Here is a 20,293-nt window from a genome sequence, read left to right on the forward strand (position 1 = left end):
CATGCCTGAATATAGACTCAAAATGGAATAGTGAGGTTAAATAAAATGCATTCATTTCCATTTTAAAGAAGTAATGAATGATGATCAAGTAATACTTATTTCAGGAAAATTTCATGGTAGGATGTTTGTTAACATAGTACATCATAGCTTAGGTCCAAAAAAGATTCATTATCACAAAGCAAAAAATATATTTACATATATTTGAGAATATGCAATTGTCAGTTCTGTGTTAGCAGCCAGGGGAGAGACTCTCCAGACACACATACAGAACAAGAACAACTTCTTAATCCATTACCCAGGAAAGATTAGTGGTTTGAAAACCACAGCCTGCAAAATATTATGCATTAACATACCAAAACATTTGTGTTAATTTTATGATTAGGTGAAAACAGACTACTCCAACACAAATGATTCAATATTCTTCTAACCATTTAAAGAGATTGGTGAAAACCAATCACGAAAAAGGAAAAAAGCTTGAGTGCCAACTGTCAGAAATAAATGCATTATTTGCATTATATTGTGCACACTGGAATGAAAAAATAAGGTGACAACAATAATATAGAACTTTTCAGTATGTCAGACCCACCAGCAACAATGGTTGAGTAAATCAGAAATTCCAATCAAATGAAGAAGAAAATATTCAATACCTGATGCATGAGAGGTCTTTCATGAGAAGTGAAGGAATTATTGATTGGATAAAGGGAATCTAACAGGGACCTACAATATTTGGGAGACATTGGAGGAGCTGTGAAGAGTGCCCAGAAAATGTAGCATTCAAGAAACAGACATTTCTAACTCTTTCTGGAAGGAGATTATAGATTCAAGAAAGAAAAGGAAACCAAACAAGAGCTGGAAAAGACCAGTCTCAGTAGAAAGTAAGTTACCCTCAACGTTCAGGGATTTTACCCTTACAGATTAAATAAGTAGAGAACTGTCTTTGTTTCATTACTGTAAAGGCAAATCCTGACACCCACTTTCCTTTTCTCCTTCTCACCCTACCAGCCCCCCTGTCATACTGTCTCTGATGATGTCACTGAAACTTTCTCTTCTCCAAGGTCTGACTCTTGGAAGCCCAGTACAGGTAGTGGGCAGCAGGGGCATGTTTAACATTTCTAATTTCTGGAGGGTTGAATTCTTTGAGCACCTCATGTGAAGAGTGGGGTGTGAGGTGGCAAGGCCGCCACAGCCTGGGAGATGTTCAGGGAACAACCTCTAGCTGCTTTACTCCTGCTGAGTTAACATGTTTTTCCTTCTCTTAAAACTACGTTTTTTTCCTTCTTATGTTTTTGCCATAAGTCAATTATCTCTTTCTTTACCTGGTTAATCTTCAGGAGCTATGCAGAAAACTATGTAACCCTTCCCTTTTTATTTCTTATCTTTCACATGGTAATGATGTTATGCAGTAGAAAACATTAACAAAATATATTTTTCATGATAAACTTATTTATATTTTCCAGTCATATTGTAAGACCAAAAATATGTTTGTTTGTTTGTTTGTTTTTGTTGTTGTTTATTTGTTTTTAGAGACAGCGTCTCACTTTGTTGCCCTCAGTAGAGTGCATTGGTGTCAGAGCTCACAGCAACCTGCAGCCTCCAGAGTAGCTGAGACTACAGGTGCCCACCACTGCCCCCAGCTGTTTGTTGTTGTTGTTGTTACAGTTTGGCCCGGCCGAACCTGCCACCCTCGAATATGGGGCCGACACCCTACTTACTGAGCCACAGGCATGCCCCTACAAATATGTTTTTTGTCTATGCTACTTCTTCATAAAAACCCTGCTGAGATACAATAAAATAAAGTTGATTTTACATTTTGGGGTTGGCTGCAGTGTGTCTGCTCCAGACCTCCTGATCCCATCCTTGTCTCTTCTATCTTTTCTCTCATTCTCCACGATTCCCATCCTGGTTCATTTTCTTTCATGCTCGTTTGCAATAACCTCATTAAATGAACTGTTCCATTGTCTCTGCACTCTGCAAAGTAGTTTAGTCCAAGGAAACATATGTTCAGTTCCTTTGGGCTATAAAGCAGCAGAATACAATCTTTTCAGTCACTTTTGTGTCTAGGGAGACTGCTGTTGGGGAACTTGGATTTATTTTCTCCAAGGAGAAACTCTTTGCTTGGTTTCTTTGAAATGTCACAAGGTTTGCCCTAAGGAAAGTTTAATTTCCATGCACAACAGCACTCAGGCATCATCTCTCTGTGATGTGCCAGCATTGAGGAAAGATTGAGATTTTTCACATCTCTTGGTGTCCACAGATTTACTAAGGCAAAGATGTTTTTTCTTCTTAAATGTTGTTCGTTAACTTTTAACCAGTTTATAGATGTGTGATTGAAACTTATAAAGCTGTACATATTTAATGCATCAGGATACATCTGTGAAACTATGGCCACCATCAGGCTAAAGACCTATTAATCACCCGATAAAGTTTCCTCCAGAATTCTTTATTATTCATTTATTTATTTATTTATTTATTTATTTATTTTTTATTAAATCATAGCTGTGTACATCAATATGATCATGGGGCATATTTTCATGTATGATAAAATATTTAACATAAAATGCCAATTTTTGGTCAATTTTTAGTACACAATATATTATTATTAGGTAAAGACACTAAGCTGTATAGTAGATCTCTAAGACTAATTTATTTGGCATCACTAAAACCCCACAGTTTTATATTATCTTCCCATTTTTCCCTCCCTCAGTCCCTGGCAATCATCATTTCACTCCAAAGAGGTTCTTTCTGATGGGCAAGAAATTGGATATCATTTTTGTTCATTTGAAAAGGACTTCCAAATTTTGAAAAGGAAAATAGCCCTTGACATTTGCTATTTGCAAATGGGAGCCATTGTTGAGAATAGGGCATCATTTATTACTACTAAATAGAGGAACAGGGCAATGTAACCTGGGTGGAGGTGGTAAATAGTGAGTGCAGAGGAAATACATGGGGCAAATATGAACCAACTATAAAGCTGTTCAGGGATGGGGAAAAGAGAAATTAAGCATAGCCTAAAAGAAGTATGGAGGTTTGGATAATGTTTTTAAGGTGATTTTATTGGTGTTTTAAGGTGTTTTGAAATATATGAGCATGTTTAATTTCAAGGAGAATAAATATAATTAAGGTATGCATTGGAATATATAGGAAATAACAGCTGAATAATGTGAAGAAAGTGATATGCACAGAAAATAAATTAAAAAGTTATACTGTGCTATATCTCCAATATTCAGAACATATGTGTGCAGAAAGTAAGCATTGGGGGCTGAGCGTCTCTGCCTGACATTACTCCTAGGTAGCCACTTAGAGGGCATGCACTTCTGGTCTCTGTAAGATTTAGAAGTCTTTGACTCTGAAAGGAATGGTTCTTCTAAAGACAGGGCAAAAGTCCTGCACCATGAAGCTATGTTGTTGCCTGGCCTTCAATAGTCTCATGCTAAGAAAAGGAGTCAATACCCTGGGGCCCAGGAAGGAGCATGCTGTGGTCAGTCAGTATCTGGGAGCAGCCTGGGGCAACCTTGGCACCAACAGAGTGGTGGTTGCAGGTGCCCATCAGTTAGTAATGCTCCCCACAGACAGATGTTTGAGTGCCGTGACCACAGTGAAGCAGCCTCCTTTAGTTGACATCTGTCAGATATCCATGCTGCCCAGGACTAGAATAATCCCCAAATTCTGAGATGTATTAGTGGGTGTTGCAGCATAGCACTCTTTCCCTCTGCAGATGATCCATCTGGATTCAGCATGTCAGTTCAGGCAGCAGCACCTTCATGGTTTCCTGGGCCTTTCTTTAGGGGAGAGAGGTCAATGGGGTGAATTTCTTTCTAGAGAAGTATCAGTGGGGTCAATGTGCAACTTCTTCTACTGAAGGTCATCTCAAGGTCATACTCATATGCAATTTGTTCTCCCTTTTTTCTGTTCTCAATTCCCCTCACCCCTGAATATCACCTCTGGTAGTCAGGATGACTGACATTGTGGAGTGAGATTGTTCCTCATTCCTGAATTTTCTGAGCCTGGCCATCATTTCCATATGTGCTGGCTGCTGAATTTCTCCATCTATGGAAAAAATTCATAAAGGGACCATCACGAAGTGCTAGGTCAATCAGCTGCATGCAAACACTGTCTCCACTTCTCCCATGATATGCCCTTATCATTTGGGGTGATGGTATGATTTATCACAAAGACATATGTTATTAAATGTCATTAGAATGTCTTAGGAGGAGAATCATGGTACAGGCCCCAGGATTCTAGAACAAGGCTATGTCCCCACCAGTCCTCTGCTGAGAATATTTATGTTTCATGGAAAATGACTTCTGGTTCATTACTGAGTTATGGATTTATGAGATGTTTGACTGTAGTGCACCTACTGACCTCATATCTGAAATTTCTCATTACAAGACTACTTTTATTGAACCTGCTAAGTCATAAAGTCAGACAGGTTCAGCACTTTTCCTTGGTGGAAATGTTACCTTTCAGATCAAATCTGAATAGGAAAAGAGGTGTGGGTAAGTGACACAACCAGGCATCCAAGATTCATTATAATTGCACCAACACTACTCCTTTAGCCTAAACCTGTGGCTTATTGAGGGCAGGTGGTGTCCTGCACTACTAACTGACAGAGAAGAAAAATATACAACTTTGTTTTTAGATAGATTGGTTTGGTTTATGGGTAGAGACCAAAAATGGACCATGGCTTCTTTATAGCCAATGTCTGGTATATGATTAAAATGTCAAGCATAAGAAAGATACTTGCAATGGGAGGAGGAATAAATGGCACATCTGGTTATCCTTTTGTGAGGAAGAACAAGTGGCTTGAGGTGGTGATACTCTCTGTTCAAGTTCCTTGAAGGGAAAGAACTGGAGGAGTAGAGACAGGTAAATGGGTGGACGCAGAAAAATGGACATGACTTATAAAATATTTTTCCCATGTCAAACAAGACCAGGTAAGCACTCATTTGAACAAGTAACATTTGCCAAGCATCACCACTGGTAACCGTATGGTGTGATGGGCAGAGGAACAGTCTCTGGACATATTGGCAGAGACTCCCACTGATGAAGACCCCCCTAGCTGCTTCTGCATCTGAATGTCCAAACCATCAGCAGTAGAGACAATAACTGACCACACAGATGGAACTGTCCTTGAGGTGACCAAGGACAAGGCCTGTGTGGTGAGGTGTCCACATACGTCTCCTACCTTGGAAAAACCAGTAGTTTATCCTCACAAGCATAGTCACCTACCCCAGGTATCAGTTTGAATTTCCTACTTGTAGACCAACTCTCATCCAACAAGTAGGGCTTAGAGAATGCTGGATCCACAAAACTGGATCCACAATGCTGGATTCCATGCATGGAATCCCACAAAACAAAGCATCCCAGGGGTGTACCTATCTCATGATGAGGGAAATGTGGGGTAGGAATGCCTATATTAAATTGAGAGAATTCTAGCTTCCCTCTACACAGTATTTTGAGTTTTTATTGATTTATTTTTTAAAAAACCTTAATTTTTTATATTAATATAAGGGCACATATGATTAGGTTACATGGCTTTCATTTGTTAGGAAAAGTCCAAGTTGCAGTTGAGCCCTTCACCCAGGAGATGTGCCACATACATTGTCCCCCATAGGTGAGAGCTTACCACTCTCCCTGTCCCCACCATCTTCTTGAATTTAAATATGTTTTTCCTCTCATGCAGGCATGTATTTGCTCCTTTACTGGTTTAATATGAAGTACATTGGGTGCTTGTTTTTTCATTCCTCTGATACTTTACTTTCAGTTGGCTGGGATGTTCAACTCCTAACCTAAAGTTACACCATCATATTGTAACTGAAACAGCTAGAATCATCATTTGATGGGAATAATTGACCTTGATAAGAAGAAGGGGAAGGATGATTTTTTACACTGTGATATCAAGGAGATATACACATAGGAACCATATGGTGGCCAAAAAGTTGGTTCTTTGAAAAGATGAATAATACTGATGAATCCTTGGCTAGACTAAGGAGAAACAGAAAAATAAAATATCTAATAACGACAATCAGAAATGATATAGGGAAAATACAGATGTCACAAAAATACAAAAGATTGTCAATTATTATTATGAAACACTCTATTCCAAGAACTATGAAAATGTAGAGGATATGGACCAATATCTGGAAGCACAATGCCATCTGAAACTCAGACAGAAAGTGTCACAACTGCATAAATGATTACAGGAGACACGGATTGACAGTACACGCTGCAAGAGGTGAGGCTAACCAGAGGTGCAGGATACCACTGAGCACTTCTTGCAGAGTCCTTTTATTGAGAAGATACTTAATGGTCAGAAAGATAACTAAGCAAAGACATACAGGGGCTGCGTGCTCAGGGACCATGTGTTTTAGGGGCTATGTGCTCAAGAAAATGATCTCATATGGATAAAAAAAAGATGGTAAAAAGTTATGTACTCGAGGAAATTATTTCCAAAAATAATTTCCAAAAAATTATTTCTAATTATTTCCTACATGCAATTCCCTTTTTTAATTCTTCAAGGAACTGCCATAAAATGTTTGCTATTTAACATCAGCCTTACTAAATCAGGTTTGAGCTTTCCACCTCTGGGATTACTGAGTTACTTGGTGGCTTGCCTCCAAGTGATAAGAGATTTCCAGGCTTGCCAGGAGAATGTCTTATTCTCAAGAATTCCTCACATAAGTTATGAGATTGATGGCTGTTGTAGTAAATATGATTTTTAGTCCTCTACAAGAAAGAGTTAGAAAGCTTCAATAGACAATGAGAAACACTGAAATAACATCAATTACAAAAAAGTCCCCCAAAATAAAAGCTCTGGACCAGATGGCTTCACATCAGAATTCTATCAAACCTTCGAACAGGAACTAGTTCCTATGATGCATAAACAATTCAAAAATATGGAAAAGGAAGAAATCCTACCCCAAAAAAATTATATGAAGAAAGTATCACTCTGATCCCCAAACCAGGAAAGGAAACAACAACAAAACAACAACAAAACTTTAGACCAATAACATTAAAGAATATGAGCGGAAATATATTCAACAAGATATTAACAAGAATACAATGACACATTAAAAAGGTTATACACCATGATCAAGTGTGTTTATGCCAGAGATACAAGGTTGGTTCAACATACATCAATCTATTAATATAATACACTACATAAATAGAATAAAAAGCAAAGACCATATGATTCTTTCAATTGATACAGAAAAGGCTTTTGATGATATTCAGCCTCCTGTCAAGTTAAAAACCCTCCAGAAAATAGGCTTAGATGAAACATTTCTGAAATTGTTTGAGGCCATCTACAGCAAACTCTTAGCCAATTTCGTATTGAATGGACTAAAACTAAAGGCATTTCCATTCAAATATGGAAACAGATAAGGATGCACCCTGTCTCTATTGCTATTTAACATGTGTTGAAAAAGTTTCTGCCATCACAATCAGGCAAGAGAAAGAGATCAAAGAAATTTGAATGGGGTTGGGGAGATCAAACTCTCCCTCTTTGCATATGACATGATCTTATACCTGGAAAACCCAAGGGACTCAACTAAAAACTCTTAGAAGGGATCAAGAAATATAGCAGTGTCTTGGCATACAAAATCAATAGCCACAAATCAGTAGCCTTCATAAATGCCAACAATTGTCAAGGCAAGAATAAAATGAAAGACTATTCTTTCTATAAAATCACCAAAGACGATGAAATACCTGGGAATATATCTGACAGAAGACGTGAATGATCCCTGTAAAGAGAATTATGAGACTCTGAGAAAGGAAATAGCAGAAGATGTCAACAAATGGAAGAATATAAAATACCCATGGCTGAGAGGAATAAACATTGTTAAAATGTCAAAGCTAACTAAAGCAATCTATAGATTTGATGCAATCCCATCAAAGCAACAATGTCATACTTCGAAAATCTTGAAAAAATAGTACCTCAATTCATATGGAACCAGAAAAATACTCTCAACAGCAAACACAATTCCTAGATATTAAAAAAAATCTGGAGGTATCAGGTTGCCAGATTTTAGGTTATACTACAAGACTATAGTAATCAAAACAGTGTGGTATTGGCACACAAATAGAGACATAGACCTATGGAATAGAAAACAGAGTCTAGAGATGAACTCAGCCACATGTTGTCATTCAATCTTCAATAATCCTAACAAAAACTTGAACTGGGGAAAAGAATCATTATTTAACAAATGGTGCTGGGAGAACTTGTTATCCACATGTAGAAAACTCTCAACCTCTCATCACTGACAAAAATTGATTCTTGCTGGATATAAGATTTAAATTTAAGACTTGAAACAGTAAAAATTCTATAAGAGAGTGTGGGGAAAACATTTGAAGATAATCTGGGAAAATAACTTTATGAGGAATTTCCCCCTGGCGATTGCAGCAACATCACATATAAATACATGGTATTTTATCAAGATAAAAAGTGTTTGCACAGCTAAGGGTACCACAGACAAAGAAAACAGACAGCTTTCAGAATGGTAGAAGTTTTTTTCAAGTTATGATTCTGCCAAAGGCCTGATAACTGAAATATAAAGACAACTCAAATTAAACAATAAGAAAAGTGCTAAGAACCCCCTCTATAACTAGGCAAGAGACTTGAATAAAATCTCTGAGGATGACTGAAAAATGGCCTAGAAACACATGAATAAATGCTCCTCATTTTTAATCACCAGAGAAATGGATGGTGAAAGGAAGATGAGAAACTGAAAGCAGCTTTTACCTGAGGCTCCTGTCCAGAGCTAGAGATATTTGACTGAAAGGGACTCAGTGAAGTCAAAGGTGGGAACTAAGCATAGAAAGAAGATAGACAAGTGTACATGATCACTGCTGAGACACGTTGTACCTCCAAGAATTAGATGGAAAGAAAACAAAGTCCAGATATGAAGCCCTTCACCAAGTGGATGGGAGATCCCTCCCCAAGCCAGAGACCTGTTTGGGCCTCTCTGTAAGTGAGCATGGAACAAAGGACCTCTCACATTGCCCCACAGAAGAAAGCCAGTAAAGCTGGTCCTTCTTCTTCAGGGATGTCCCATCTGTGAGCCTAGGTGTCAACCTGCCTGGAATAAAAGGAATGAAATATTTTCTCCACAATTCTGAACACACAGTTCACCCTTCTCCACTAGCCTGGCTGCCTGAATGTCTACCCCTTGCAGAATCCATAGTGTTTGGTGAATTCACCCAGAGGCTCAGGAATTGTGTGGGCTGCTGGTTACTAGCAGGGAAACTGATTCATGTGGCACCAGGGGTGTGCGGGGAGAGAGAAAAAGGCAGGAAAAGAGGGACATGAAGGAAGAGAAGGTTGCTTGGAGATGGTGCATAGTGGGCACTGGGGCACTGAAAACTCAGTTTTGACTTGGTCAGACAAACTTTCCTGACTTCCCTACTCCCCAAAGGAACCAAGCTTCAGCCCCATGGGTTTTTCAGGTGAAATGTCTGTGGATATCTACTTACTGGGCACTTGAAACTCTTTGAATTCACTCCTGTGAACAGTTATTGTACTGACTTGGACAATCTGTTAGAACTTTCAAACTGGGATGTCCACCTGGGGACCCTCCAAGGTTGAGTGATGATTGTTTTGTAGTGGAGATGGACATATTTTCCTCCTCCAGGTGTTGCTAGTGGGGCCCAGATGAGATTTCAGCCTAGTACAGTGATTCATTAGGATAGGGTAGGGGAAGCCTGACATGAAGGCAGAGCCAAATTGTGTTATTTCAGCAAGAAAGACCTCAGAGTCTTTGACTGCAGCTCTGAAAGAGACCACTGCAAGGCTCCAGGGGAAAAGCCATAAAAGCACAAGCCCCAGCTCATTGGTTAGGGGCTGGTTAGATACAATTCTTGGGACACCAATTCAGTCTCACCACACCAGTTTTAATTTTCTGCAATATAATTGTCAAATTTCAAAAAATACTCATGGGGAGGAACCATGGAAGAACTCTTACAACATAAATAAATGTTGCATGACCGGAGATGCGAATGAACAGCAGCTTTGCCGTGGGTGTAAACTCGCTTCTGTAATTATTAAGTCAAGAAACAGACTATACACCGTGGGATGGCATATAGCAAAATTCTTTATTCCAAGTTTTAGTTTTGTACTCTTCCAATCACGTCCACACCTAATCTATTATCTATTAGTTTCATCATCTTATCTTCTTTTTTACATAACTGTAATTTAACTTGAAAGGAAATATTTATCATATCAATGCAATCACCTGTGTAGTAAATCTCTTCCTCTAAACAGTGACTAGTTTCCGAGCAGGTCACAAAGACGAAAATAGCCATAGGGGAACAGAGTTGATAGAATATCTTCAAGCATTCACTCAGTTCACTCAGTATGAAGTAATGACTGTGTCCTTCCTTCAGGGCAGAGTACCTATAGACTTCTGACAATATGTTGTTAACATATGTCAACCCTCTGGCCCGTATCTCTGAGGAAGGGCGGCATGCCCTTGGATCTCAGGCTTCACGGGGTGTACAGCTTCAGAGAAAAAGCCTAAGGAATTTTACAACTCCAAAAAAGCCTAACTCTGTGAGTAACCCAGGAGGTGTCCAGATCTCTTAAGCCTCAGAAAGAAAAGCAAGTGATTTTAAACTCACACTGAATTTACTTTGTGTGCTTGATGTAGGATATGTTTATTTCTAAATATTATCCTACAATAAACAGAATAGATCAACTTCCCCAAGGGATGATAAAGAAAATATAACAGAAATTACCATGCATAGAGAAATGGCTGAAATGTCAGAAAGGGAATTCGGGCAAAAAAAAAAAAAAAAAAAAAAAAAAAGAAAGAAAATTCAGAATATGGATTGAAAATAAGATGAATAGAATGGAGAAAAGGATGGAAATAGAAATGCAAACAGTAGTTCAAAAGTTATCTCAAGAAATTAATGAATTCAAGGACAATGTCACCAAGAATATGGACATAATGAGAAAACATAGCAGAGATCAAGGAAGTACAAAAGTTATTCATAAAGTTTCAAAATACAGTAGAGCCTCTCAGTAATAGATTTGAGCAGGCAGAAGAAAGGATCTCAGAAATTGAAGACAAGTCTTTTGAATGATCCCAAGCATTTAAAGAGGCTGAAAAAAGAAGAACAAGAACAGAACATCCCATGAGAGAGTTGTGGGAACATTTCAAACATCCAAGTTGTAGGGATTCCTGAAGAACAAGAACAGAACATTCTATGAGAGAGTTGTGTGATTATTTCAAACATCCAAGTTGTAGGGACTCCTGAAATAGAGGATGATCCTAAAGGCACAGATGTTGTACTCCAAGATATTATAGAGGAGAATTTCCCACGCAATGCAAGAGGTACAGAAATCTAGATAGCACATAGTTTCAGAATCCTAGAATGACTCAATCCAAATAAAGTATTTCCTAGACATATTGTAATTAACTATGCCAAAATTACTATGAATTAAAAAAATCCTGCAAGCAGCCAGTCATAATAAAAGTCTTACCTATGATGAGAAAAATATTAGGATGACTGCAGATCATTTAGCCAAAAATTTTCAAGCCAGAAGAGGAGGGTCTTCAACCTTCAATCTTCTAAAACAAAACAACATTTAGCCAAGGACCCTGTGTTCAGCGAAACTGAGTTTCATTTGTGATGGAGAAATCAAATACTTACTGATGTCCACATGTTGAGGACATTTGCAATTCCTAGACCAGCTCTCCAGAAAATACTCAGATCCATTTTCCATAATGAACAGTACAATGTTCTACCCCAAAATAAACATACCCAGATTTGAACAGCAAAATCTAGCTTTCACAGGGGTGATGAGAAAGGGTACCCAAGAAGGGTGAGGTCTAGAAGAACGGGTCTTCTCAAGGAGACCACAAGGATACACATGCAGGGTCCTCTCCATGGTGACTCAGCTATTGGGAATTTGTAAACTTAACTTCCTGAAACTTGGAAATTTTCAAGTTCTGTGAAAACCTGTGGTTCTGTAGGGGCGGGAATGCCATCTCCTGCTTGATTCAAACTGGCCAATGAGAAACGTACCTGTGGGGTGGAACTTTATGACTGTCAATAAAAAGGGAAAAACCAAGACAATTGGGGAGCATTGCCATTTGGAATTCTTCTATGCCATAAGCTCCCGGCTGGTGAATAAAGCCCTTCCTCTTATAAACGTGGTGTTTGGGTGCTCTTTCTCTCTGTTAGGCCTTGTCTTCCTGCAACATTTTTGGTTCCCTGACTGGGAAGCGAGATCACCCCTGGAGACAACAGGCACCTGGTAGTTGCCACCAATCCTCTGAACCCCCACGTGGGGGCCCCTAATCGGCCTGGGTGATGTGAACCACTGAGCGTGCCAGTGAGACAGTTTGGCCTCTCTGTGTGGACACCTCGACTGGGCTGAGAAAGGACCCTGTCAGCGTGGTTTCAAGGAGTCAAACACTATGAGGAACTGGCATGCAGGAACGGGTACCTACACAGGGAGACATCTAAAGCAAGGTATGATTGATCTGGGAATCCCACTACATGTGTGGAATGTGGTGTGACTGAGAGAACTCCAAGGGTGGAGTTGGACTCCCTTCACAGGGCCTAGGGGAGTGTTGTTTTGCCTCCTATGGCTAAGTGGCAGCTTCAGTGGGAAATCGAGGCTGCCCAGTTTAAGAAGTGAGTTGGAATTGTGTGTATGTGAGTGCTTTGAGAATGACTGAGATGGGTAACAATAGATGGGGTTCCCCACCCCCACCCTCCGCCATTCATGAGGTGAAAGGAATGTGTGAGTGTGCCCTTCTTCCCTGCTCCAACTTTGTCCCCCGGCTGTTCTGAGATAAACTGGAAGTTCCAGGTTTTCAGCTTTCTGTCTTTGGTGGTGGCCACGTGGCCATGTGGGACTTGGGAGAAATGAAAAGACATTAGAAAGGATGTTGGTGTAGTTTTGTTAATGGAATTTCTTCAGTGAGTGTTTGGTCTCAGGGATTTGAGAATTGAGCCCACAGGCCACAGATCAGTGATAAAATGGCATTTTGTTGGATTGAGGGGCATGCAGAGAGAGTGGGGGGTACCAGAGCTATTGGCAGAGGGGTCGTGCCTTGAAAAGTGTTGTGGTTGAAGAAGTCCAGTGAGCTCTGGATGGCCCTTGAAAATCTGGGGAAGAGAGTGTAAATCTCGTGCTGGACAAGGCTGTATCCATATAAGCAACAGGTCTCCAAGGTGAATAGCCCCTGGAAGGGAGGAGGAGGCTCAGATCAGAGGTTTCCTGCATAAGTCCTTTTTCTATGGGTAAATAATTGGTCCTGAGAGATATTTTGGCCAGGACTTGGTAGATGGAAAAATACCTTTACAAACTGAAGGGGTGTTCTAGCAAATGAATGAATGAAGTGCCTCACCTTGGACAAGGTTATTAGGTCTTTGCTGTAGTTTTTGTCTGGGGAGGGGATTAGGGTGTGTGCACCTTAGTCAAGGTGGAGCCGTCCAAAAGGTTTCAGGCTGATTTGTCCATGAGCTTGCTGGGGCTCAGAGGGTTTGTGCCTGGAGATGGGAGTCTGATGTCTAAGCTCACCTGAGCCTGAAAAATGGTGGTTCCCAGTCCAGCCCTGAGTGGGAAAATTCTGTATCAATGTTACATCTCATAAAATGTCTCTCATTTGTAAAATGTAATAATTTTGTTGTTTAAATTGTTGGGGAAACTGACTCTTTGTCAAAGGATAAGATTTTTGCCTTTTAAACCTTCTAGTTATCAGTTTGGCTGAATGAATGGGTAACTTCATGGTAAATTGGGGTCTTGTTTTGTGGGAAGTGAGTTTTTGAGAGTAAGAGAATTAAACAGAATGGAAAATGGTATTGTGTAAAGAAAGAATATTGCGTGATAATTTTGTCCTAAAACAGCATGGTTGTGTAAGAAAGTGGAAGGCAGGGCAAACGTTAAAGAAAGTTTAAAATGCTTGTAGATGGTCTGTGCAGGTTAAAAAAGTGCATAAAAGAATTTGGGAAAGAATTTACATGTGACCCAGTTGACTATGCATTTCCTTTCAAATCTTTTGGCTTGTAATTTTGTTTAAACAAATGTTTTAGGCCTTTGATATTTGAGGAATCTTCCAAAATAAAAACACTAAATCTGTGGCTTGGTGCCTGTAGGGCAGTAGTTGCAATGCTGGGCCACATGCACTGAGACTGGCGGGTTCAAACTTGGCTCAGGCCAACAAACAAACAAACAAACAACAACGACAACAAAAAACAACTATAAATTTGGTCTTCTTGAAATATTAAGACTACTGAAAGTCACGGAAAAACAAATTAAACTTATTTGATTTATTAAAAATACATAGGAAACATTGTCAAATATGAAATGGTGATGAATTTTATGTGGATGATGGTTTTATACATATATATTCCAATATTATAAAGCATTTGTCTGTCCTAATGTATAAAGCATTGGTCTGTCCTAATGTATAAAACATTGCTCTGTCCTAACATATATGGTTGGTAATAATTTTAATTCATCTTAAAATAAAAACTATTTCTTATGTAACTGGCTGAATCCAAAGTTCATCCTAAAAAGAAAAAGAAATATTAAGAGAAGCTGATGAATTCTCTCAAATTCAAATTTCTGATGTCTTTGGAAATTGAATACCTTTGGACTAAAAAGCCGATTTTTAGAACTTTCCTTGGAAAGTTAACATGTCTATGAGTATTGCTAACATAACTTCAAAAGAACAGAAATCAGTTACATGGAACTTGTCTAATGTGTAATGGCTTTTTGCTTGAATGATTCTTTCTGTGTTCTGTTTTCCAGAAATCAAGAAAATATTTTTTTGTCTTTTGAGCTATTTGTAGCTTTTCAAGAAATGTATATATACTTATGAGCAGAGTTTGAAACATGTATTTTTCTCTCTCCTTGATTTCTCTGGAATTTGAAAGCCATTTGTAAGTACTCTTACTTTCTGACAATATAGTTATTTGCATAAGTTCAATAAGAATCTGTTTTGTTCTATAGGACATGATGAAGGCACTGGTTATTTTACCAAAGCTTTGGCTGGAATAGCATTTCCAGAGTTGTGCAGACTGCATTAAAGAATTAAGGTTGACTTTATAAGGCCAATAAAAAAGCCCTTTGGAAAACTGGCCAGATACCCATCAGTAACATTTCCTGATCTGTGGTACGTAATGACAGTCACTTGCTAACGGGTCTGGGAATTGAAATGTGCTTGGGAACTTCAAGAGAAGAGGAATTTACCCAATGCATACAGGTATCTAAAGGCACAGTTGAAACCTGGGTTCTGAAAGGATTTCAAAAAGTCCAGCCTGAGATTCCTTATAAGAGGTTCCAGCAAAGTCAATTTTAAAGAAAAGAAGATCCTAGATGTCTAATAATTAATTATTCTTACTGCACTTTATGCAAATAATCAGACCCCGTATACTGAAGGTACAGTTTATTTTGGCAAATAAGTTAGTTCTACTATAATTTGCCTTTAGTAAAGAGAGAAATTGGAGAGAGAAAAATAGTTTAAAAGGAGAAAAAAGAGGCTGTGGTCCACCTGTATTTAGATCCCAGCCTTGTCTGTACTGTCAACTCATAAAATGAGACCTAACTGTTTTACTAAATTGATCTGTTAAATGGGACTAAGAGACTGGCCAAAGAGTATAGAATTACATGCAGTAGTTATATTTACTCTGAAGCCTTAAGACTCCACAAAGGTCACCTGTTGGCTACACTGGAAAACTTGTGCAGTATTAAATGTTATCTAGAATTTCCCAGTAAATGGTGTAACTGTAAACACTGCATCCTACTCTGCTGAATCTGCTGCCAGCAGAAGCCAAGTGGCCCTCTTGTATGAACTTAAAAGAACCCTTCTTCAGTATAAGGCTGGCTCTGGGAAGCCTGAGACTGTTTGTTTTCCAGTGGGAGAGACCAGACATGGAAACAGTACACATTGACCAGGTTGCCACAGGGGTTCAAAACACCCACAATTTTTGGAGAAGGGCTGGCTTGTGACCTCCAGAAATTCCAGGCTGAGGAATTAGAATGTGTGCTGTTCCAATATGTCGATGACCTCCTTTCAGGACATTCTACCCAGGAGGCCTGTGCCCAAGGTATGGACTGTCTTTTATGACATCTAGAGGTATGTGGCTATAAATTATCCAAACAGAAGGCCCAGATTTGCCAGCAGCCAGTACATTATCGAAGATTTACTATCCAGCAGGGGTAGAGGTATCTAGGCATGAAATGGAGGCGGGTCATTAATTATCTCCTCAACCCCATGAGCCAAAAGCAGATTTAAAAATGCTTAGGCCCGGTTGGCTTCCTTTGTCTTTGGATCCCTAACTTTGCCGTTTTAGCTAAGCCCTTGTATGAGGCAACTAAAGGAGAGGAGAGAGTGCCCTTGGAGTGGGGAGGAAAAGAAGAACATGCCTTCTCCCAGCTAAAGATGAGGCTGATGGCTGTACCTGCATTGAGACTGCCAAACTTGGCCAAGCCTTTTACTCTGTATGTCTCAGAGAGTGATAAAATGGCTGTGGGTATATTAACCCAGCTGTTTAGGTCCTTGCCAAGGCCTGTAGCCTACCTCTCTAAGCAGTTGGATAGAGTGGCAAAAGGTTGGCCACCCTATTTACAGGCTCTAGCCGCTACTGCTCTCCTTGTGCAAGAAGCTCATACGCTGACCCTAGGGCACGATCTCAGAGTGAAAGTACCGCACTCTGTGGTCAATTTAGTGAACACTGAGGGACACTTTTGGCTCTCTAATGCAACACTCTAAACCAAGCCACGCTCCTTCCAGTCAGTGGAAGAGAGACTGAGCATGACTGTACAGAAGTTATAGATAACGTGTACTCTAGAAGAACTGACTTGTGTGACCAGCCTTGGACAGATGCACACTGGGACCTGTATGTAGATGGAAGTAGTTACGTGACAGCGCAAGGTGAGTGGCGGGCTGAGTATGCAGTGGTTATCTTAACAGAGACTGTGGAGGCTAAGCCTCTACTTCAAGGGACATCTGCTCAGAAGGCTGAGTTAATTGCCTTGACCCAAGCCTTAGAGTTAAGCCAAGAAAAAAGTATAAATATTTACACAGACTCTAAGTATACTTTTTTGACTCTCCAAGTATGCAGGACATTGTAAAAGGAGAAGGGACTATTAAATTCTGGGGGAAAAAAAAGACATTAAGTATCAGCAGGAGATAACTTCAGTTGCTAGAGGCAGTATGGAAACCTCGGAAAGTGGCAGTTATGCCCTGTCGTGAACTTCAAAGGGATGCTTCCACCATCACTAAGGGGAGCACCAGAGCTGACACTGAGTCAAAGAGGGCTGCCTCCCAGATGTAACAGGTGTCACGAGTGGCTCCCCTCATCCCATGGGTCCCTGCGATCACCCCTATCTACTCCTGGGAGGAGAAGAAATGGTTAGCAGCAGAGGGGAATCAGGAAGCAGAGGGAGGATGAATAAAGATGCCAGACGAATGAGTAGCAGTCCCCCAGATTCTAGGAGCCACCGTGGTGACAGGAATATTTGATGAAGTTGCTTGGCCAATACTTCTACATCTCCCACCTGGCAGCCCTGGCCAAAACTGTCAGTCTACAGTGTGTCACCGGCAGCCAGTTCAATTCGTGCCAAGAACCAGCGGTACCCCCAGAGATCCATTCGTATGGAGCAATGCCCTTCAAGGACTTCCAGGTAGACTTTACTGAAATGACCAGGTTTAGAGGGAACAAGTACTGGCTGGTGATGGTCTATCAGACTTGGAATAAGTAAAAGCCTTCCCCATCAGGATAAAAAGGACTCCTAAAGTAGTAAAAATATTTCCCAGAGAAATCGTCCCATGGTTTAGGTAGCCACTGTTTTAAATTTGACAATGGGCTAGCCTTCATAACAGAACTAGGACAAATAATAAGCTAAAACTTTGAATAATTAATAGGCCTCAAAGCTTAGACAGGGTAAAGTGCATAAACAGTACCATAAGAGCAGAAATTGGTAAACTCTGTCAGGAAGCAAAGCTTAACTGGCAGGCCTTGCCACTGGTGTTGTTCAAAGAGGCCTCTGTCAATTTTCTGCAATTAAGCTGGAACTCCTAAAAGAACTTGGAAAGACTGAACTGAATAGACAAAAACCCTATAAAGAGTTACAAGGAAAATCTCCACCGGGGTAATTAACTGTGTTCTGTTTAGTCATTTGCGTCTTTACATCTTTTCTCTCTGGAAGATCAAGGGGACCAAGTATAGGTCTGGAATCAGAACTTGGTCCCCCTGAAACCAAGGTAGAAAGGACTTTACACCATCATTCTGACCACACGCACAGCAGTGAAGATGGAAACAATCCTCATCTAGAGTCATCACAGCTGGCTGAATAGGGCTTCCCTGACCCTTGGAAAGTAAAGGTAACTTTTAAGACAATCAACATACCCTGCGACAATCGACATGCCCTGCTCCAGGCACATACTGGGAGCTGGCTGGTCAATGAATGGCTGAAGCCTGAGGAAACTCCTTGAGGGACTTATCTTAATTGGACTTTGAACTTTGGGCAAAGGGGGGAAATGTCACAGGGAAAAGTAAAAACTCGTATGTATATTAGTGCACCACCATGGTACTATTAAGGCCTGTGTAGAGAACCCACCAAGAGTCACAGTCCCTAAAATCTCAGTGCTGAAAAGTAATTAATATTTGCACCTGCAGAAACAAGCTGATATTGAGACCCCAAATTAAAATATATTGGAGTCTCAAAAAGGGGGATTGAAAGATGATACCCGAGAAGGGTGAGATCTAGAAGAACAGGTCTTCTCAAGGAGACCACAAGGATACACATGCAGTGTCCTCTCCACGGTGACTCAGCTCTTGGGTATTTGTAAACTTAACTTCCTGAAACTTGGAAATTTCCAAGTTCTGTGAAATCCTGTAGTTCTGTAGGGGCGGGAATGCCATCTACTGCTTGATTCAAACTGACCAGTGAGAAGGGTACCTGTGGGGTGGAACTTTTTGACTGTCAATAAAAAGGGAAAGACCAAGACAGTTGGGGAGCATGGCCATTTGGAATTCTTCTATGCCGTAAGCTCCGGCTGGTGAATAAAGCCCTTCCTCTTATAAACGTGGTGTTTGGTTGCTCTTTCTCTCCACTGGGCCTCGTATTCCTGCAACAGTTAAATAATTAAAAATATACACAGGACCTTTGAAAAACATGACAGCCAATACACTACTATACCTATCAATTCTTCCATAATGTGAATGGCTTAAATTCTCCACCAAGAAACACAGGTTGGGTGACCGGATAAAAAAAAAACAAACAAACAACAACAAAAAAAAACTCAGACCATATGTCTGTAGCCTACAGGAGACTAATCTTATCTCAAAGAAGAAAGAATGACTCAGGATGAAAGGATGGGTCATTCATTTACAGGCAAATGAAAATCAGAAAAGCAGGAGTTGCCATCTTATTTGCAGATATAATTTGATTTAAGCCAACTAAAATAAGAAAAAATAAGGAAGATACTACATATTTGTCAAGGGAAACACTCACCGTGAAGAGATTTCAATAATTAACATTTATACACCCTACCTGAATGCTCCTCAATTTATAAAGGAAAGACTAACTGACATGACTAATTTGATATCTTCCTGCAGTATAATAGTTGGAGATTTTAACACCCCTTTGGCGGTTCTGGATAGACCCTCCACTAAGAAACTAACGAAGGAAACAATGTATTTAAACTTCACCCTGGGGAAAATTTACAGAACATTTCATGTTAATAAAACTGAATACACATTCTTCTCTTCATCCCATGGATCATCCTCCAAAGTTGATCATATCTTAGGACACAAGTCTAATTGTATCAAATTCAAAAGAATAGAAATGATTCCTTGTCTTTCTTGGACTGTGATGACAGAATAAAAATTGAACTCAACAGTAGCAGAAATCTTCATACTCAAGCAAAGTCATGGAAAGAATGATAGCTGGATTAAATATGAGATTAAGAAAGAAATCATCAGATTTGGCGATCAAAATAATAATGAAGACAGAAACTGTGGGATACTGCAAAGGCAGTCCTTAGAGGGAAATACATAGTATTAGATACCTTCATCAAGAAAACAGAAAGGGAGCAAGTCAGCAACTTATTAGGACATCTCAAGAAACTGGAAAAAGAAGAACAATCTAATTACAAACCCACCATATGAAAAGAAATAACCAAAATTAAAGCAGAATTAAATAAAATTGAAAACAAAAGAATCATTCAGTAGTTCAGCAAAACAAAAATTTGGTTCTTTGGAAAGGTGAATAAAATCAATAAATCTCTGGCTAGACTAACCAATAAACAGAAAAGTAAAATCTATAATAACT

This window comes from Nycticebus coucang, chromosome Y (genome assembly GCF_027406575.1).
Source record: "Nycticebus coucang isolate mNycCou1 chromosome Y, mNycCou1.pri, whole genome shotgun sequence".
NCBI classification, from domain to species: Eukaryota; Metazoa; Chordata; class Mammalia; order Primates; family Lorisidae; genus Nycticebus; species Nycticebus coucang.